This window comes from Diospyros lotus, chromosome 12 (assembly GCF_014633365.1).
Source record: "Diospyros lotus cultivar Yz01 chromosome 12, ASM1463336v1, whole genome shotgun sequence".
Taxonomy (NCBI): Eukaryota; Viridiplantae; Streptophyta; class Magnoliopsida; order Ericales; family Ebenaceae; genus Diospyros; species Diospyros lotus.
Window position 1 is genome coordinate 14,159,856 of NC_068349.1, and position 6,000 is coordinate 14,165,855.

Below are 6,000 nucleotides of genomic sequence, written 5' to 3' on the forward strand. Positions count from 1 at the left end.
CGTACGATTTTACGATTTTACGATTCGAAGACCCCTAAACGATTCAAATCCCATGTAAAATCCAATTTAGGATAAAATCCTATAAAATCTCGATTTTACATATACGATTTTACGATTTTACGCTTTAGAGATTCCCAAACGATTTTACGATTCAAAGATCTTCATTGATTTAAGTTGCAATTTAGAGGATGTTTCCAACGTCTCAATGTCACATAGCATCTGACATTGGAACTTATGCAATGAATTGTTATATTTTGCCTTTAAATTGGAACTTGATTTAACATTGATTGTATAAGTTCCAATGTCACATAGCATCTAACATTAATTGCATAAGTTTCAATTTACTTGATTTAAATTATAATTTTTACTTGATTTAACATTGATTGCATAAGTAAATCAAGACAAACAAGTAATTAATTAATGGACCACCAAACCTCAAATTGGGGATTTACTTGATTTAATCAATGTTAAATCAAAAAAAAAAATGCAACATAAATCTAATGGAAGACGTTGAAAGAATCCTCTAAAGAATTTTAAGCTATATTTTACCTCTAAATTACCTATATTTTGCCTCTAAATTGCCTATACCAACCTGCTAGTTTTTGAACTATATTTTGGAAGTATCATCTTTTGAACTATAATAAGGAATAATCAGGTTATTAAAAGATATTAATTTATTTTCTGCAAAATTATGTTATTATAAACATATATTTACAAAAATTGAAGGGTATTTTTAATTATCTCTAAAATCTTACGATTTTACGATTCGATTTTACGATCCGATTTTATGGACACTTTTTCGATCCCACTTAAAATCCCGATTTTAACAACCTTGATGTCATTGCTTTCATCTAGTGGACTTTATCTCTATTAGTCTATGCCTTTAGAAAATTTTCTACCTCCCTATCAGTAGTAAGCAAAATATACTCAAAAGTAGGATATCTAGAAGATGGTCTGTGCTTTCTATTGGACCTTCTGACACGTGCCTCTTAATTTTCTCCTCTATCCAGAATCTACTCCCCCTGATTAACAATCTCATCAGCTGGTATATGACCCTAAGCAGTGTTATGAACAATATCATCAATAGGGGCTAAATTTTCTCTAGCAATAGGTTGTGGTGTTGGAGAGCTAGTAGATGTGAGATTAGAAATAACTACAATCACTCTCCTAGACTGCTCAACTTCATCAAAATCCTTAATTGTCTGGTCTTCATGAAAAACCACATCTCTGCTTCTCACAATCTTTTTTTTTTTTTTTTTTCTGGATCCCAAAATCTGTACCCAAACTGCTCATCACCATAACTGAGAAATATATAAGGAGTAGCTCTGTTATCAAGCTTCGATATCTGTTCTTTATGCACGTGCATAAAAGCTTTGCACCCAAACACCTCTAGATGAGAGTAGGAAATATCTTTGCCGGTCTAAACTTTTTCTGAAATATCAAAATCTAAAGGAACAGAAGGGGATCTATTGATCAAGTAGCAAGCTGTCGGAACTATTTCACCCCAAAAGATTTTTGGTAGCTCGGTTGTCTTTAACATGCATCTGACTCTATTAAGAATGGTACGGTTAATTCTTTCTGGCACACCATTATGTTAAGGAGTGCCTACTTCTGTAAACTCATGTTGAATCCCAAATTTTGAACAATACTGCCACAACTCATGTGAAATATATTCCCCACCATTATCAATTTTAAGGCCTTTCCAAGGCTTCTTTGTTTCTCGTTCTACCATGACATGAAACTGTTGAAAACTCTAAAATACTTGATATTTAGATTTCAGAAAATATACCCAAAGTTTTCTAGAAGCATCATCCACAAAGGTAACAAAATACTTGTTTCCACCCCGAAGAAGCTACATCAGTAGGAGAGCACACATCAGAATGCAAAAATTCTAAAATATTATAGTTTTTTCTAAAAGAGCCACTGAAAGAAACCTTATGCTGCTTACCATATAAATAAAGATCACATTGGTTTAGAGACATACTATTGACTAAGGGAATATCTGTCTTCTTAGTTAGAACCTACAATCCTTTTTCTCTCATGTGACTGAGCCTTTTGTGCCATAGATCACAAGAAAAATTTTCAACTACATTCAGTTCACTTTTACAAGCTTTTGCATAAGTCTTGTAGAGTGTGCATCAAACTTTTCCTCTAACAACAATCAAAGTGCCTTTTGACAATTTCCATTTCAGATAATCGAAATTCTTATGATAACCCAGTATGTCAAGAGCCAAAATTGAAATTAGATTGAGATGTATATCAACAATATGCCTCACATCCTTCAGCACCAATGAGTAACCAAGATCTGTTTGCAAATAAATGTCACCAATCCCAACAATCTTAGATTGATTGGTATTTCCTATATTCGTGATACCAAAATCATATGCTCTGTAATTAACAAATAAATCTATATTTGAACAAACATGGGAGGAAGCACCACAATCAATAACCATGCAGTACTAGGATCATCTATGTGTAGGCAGTGACTTGCACAAGAGAGTACATCCATTGATAGTTACAACAACTGTAATGTCTTTATCATCTTTTTTCTAATTGTTGCCTTCCTTTTTCTTTCTTAACCAAATCCGACAATTTCTTTTAATATGATCCACCTTTTCATAATGATAACAAACTGTCTTTTTGTCTTTTGATTTTGATCGACCTTTTGACTTGCTGCGACCTCTGTGCCCTTTATTCTTATTTCTCCCTCTGTCCTCTATAAAAAGAGCATGTCTATGATCTAATCCTATGCGTACATCTAAAGACTTTTTCCTTGTTTCTTTATTCTGCATACTGTCTTTCACAAAATCCATAGTGAAAACACCATCCGGAGCAGAGTTACTAATAATCACAACAAAGGTCTCCCAACTGTCTGGCAAAGAACTCAAAAGCAACAAAGCTTGCAATTCATCCTCAAGAGTCATACCCATAGTCTCCAACTAATTTATAATATTCTACAAATTATTCAAATGCTTTGTCACACTCATGTTATCTCTGTATTTCATGTTGACCAAATCTCTAATAAAAAAGGATTTTCTTGATGCAGTCTTTTTCTCAAACATAGACTCCAATTTCGACCACAATTTATGTGCATTAGTCTCCTATGCCACATGATGAAACACATTGTTATCCATCCACTATCTTATAGTTTCAATAGTCTTTATGTGTTGTTTATACCAATAATTTTTTGACATATCTTCCGGTTTAGCCCCATTACCCTCAATAAGATCATGCAAATCCTTACAATAAAGGATATCCTCCATTCTAGGCTTCCATGTTACCCAATTGTGATTAGTATGTCTAATTATAGCACTACCAACTAGATCCTCCATTTTAATCCACACAATTCAACCTACGCTCTAATACCACTATAAGGAAATATTTGATATGCCAACACAAATAAATTCCATTTTCACCGTGTGATTAAAATAGGAATTCATGACAATCACCACAATCAATAAAAAATTGAAATAAATGAAGTAGCAATGCAATGACATCAAGAATTATTTAACGTCATAAAACCCTCCAATGAGAAGGGAAAATTGAGGGGGTAAACTGACAATTCTACTATCACAAAATAATAGAATACAATATTTTTCTTCTTTAGATTTTTGCCCCAAATCAAGAGATAATCCACTACACACCTTGAAGATAAATTCTCGACAAACACATATTTCATCATCTATGTAATGATAGATGGAACCCAAAATAATAGTGAAAGGAGAGAAATACTTCACCAAACAATCAATGATAGGAAGCATAAATTGAAGTAGAAAGGCACAAAGTTCTTCCTCAAAAACAAGTAGCCATAGCTTCTCCTTAAATAATTAAGCAGCAGTAACTTCTCCTTGAACCCTCTATCCCATGCAAGCGACTATATATATATATGCAATTTTGATGTTGTTGCTTCATCATTGAAAAATTGGAGGCCCAACTAAGATTGCAATGCTAGCCATCCAACTATTATAAGCATGGATTGGTCCCATATTAATTTTAAATTAATAAGTGGGCCAATGGCTTATAAGCCCAACAAATACAACCCCGATTCTTGTGTGACTTGTATCCATTTCCAACAAAAATGGTTTACTAAAATTTGGTAAGGCCAACTCTGGAACTTCTTCCATAATTCTTTTCAGCCTCATAAAGGCTTCTTCAGCCTTGGGATCCCAATGAAAATTCCCATTTTTTAACAGCTCTGTAAATGGCTTACTAATTATCCTATAATTCTTCAGTAACCTCCTATAGAAGCCTATGAGCTTGAGAAATCCTCCCAATGCTTTTATAGAGGTTGGTCTTGGCCAAAAAGTCATGGCAACCACTTTCTTTGGGTCTGTGCTAACCCCTAAACTAGAGATGATTTGTCCTAGATATTCAACCTATCCTTGGGCAAAGGCAAATTTTGACCTCTTAGCATATAATCAGTTGAGCCTAAGGACTTCAAAAGTAACTCTTAGGTGCTCAATATGTTTGGTTCATTAGGGCTTGAAATGTGGCTAAGGCGTTGGTAAGGCCAAAGGGCATCATTGTGAATTCAAAATGCCCGTGGTGTGTTCTAAATGCAGTCTTGGGTACGTCCTCGGGTCTCATTCAAATCTGATGGTAACCCGATCGAAGGTTTAATTTGGAGAATACTATGGCATTCTTTAATTCATCTAGCAGGTCATCTATAATGGGAATTGGGAACTTGTTTTTGACTGTCATGACGTTGAGTTGACAATAATCAACACAAAACTGTTAAGGCCCGTCATTCTTTTTAACAAGCAATGCAAGTGAGGCAAAAAGGATGAGGCTTGGTCAGATGATAGATTTTTTCGTTGACCAATTTCTCAATTTCGGTCTTCTTAATTGGGGGGTATCAGTAATATCGTATGTTGACTGGTTTGGAGTTAGGTTTGTGTGGAATGGTTTGGTCAAGAGACCTTGTAGGAGGTAGGGAATTGGGCTCAATGAATAAGTCCTCAAACTCAACTAACAATATGTTAAGAGAATGAAGTTCATGTACCTTTAAGTTGGGTTGAAATGGGTTGTTGACTGTCAACATGAGCTCCCTCCTTTGCTCATTATCTTCCTTCGAATACTCCATGGGTTGAATAGAGAACAACTGTGCCACCTAGGATAGCCTGTTCTTGAGTATTTTCTGCAACCTCTTCCCCGTGATCATCTTGCATGTACCCATTTCCACGCTGCTTATCAGTGTCATTTTCTTGCCATCATTTTCGAAAGTCACTTCCATCTTGTTGAAATAAAAAATTATAGGGCTTACGTTCTTTATCCAGTCCATTCCCAACACTATGTTGCATCTCCCTAGCTTTAACAGTCTTAAGTCAGCCTTAAACTCTTCTCCTTACATCTCCTAACAAAACCCAATGCATGTAGATTTACTGACTACCCGGCATGAGTCTTGGTCAATCTACAACCCTATCTCTTTTTGTACCTTCATCCAAAAAGCTGAGTGCTCCCACTATCAATTAAGATCATCAGTTTGCAGTCAAGTATCCTCCATTCTATCTTAATTATCTTACTGTTGGCCAGCCCTTTTAGTGCATGCAGAGAAATTTCTCTATTATCCTTGATTTTAGATTCCCTTTGAAATACATGCATTCCTTCTTTAGTTTTCATCTCATCTTCCTCCCATTTCAGCCAAAGTAGCTGTAATACCTGAGAATTTCTAAAGGACTCAAGAGTAATTTATCTTGGGGTAAAAAGAGAATTTTTAGATAAATTGAAGATATAAGGGTAATTTCTTACCGTAAAAATTGACCGAATTGACTGTAGGGAGTGCCCTGGAGCCGAGATATCTAAGGAAAGTGATACGACATTGATGAGTATCCCGAGATGAGATTTATGGCATCGAAAGAAATTGAATCATAAATGATTTTCGGTACAGCTAAAATACAGTTGCAATTCAGGCTAAAAAATTGAATTATTGTATGGGACTCCCGAGAAATCAATGGAACCCTAAGAAGGTTCTGATTTTTCGTAAGGATCAATTCTGAAGTA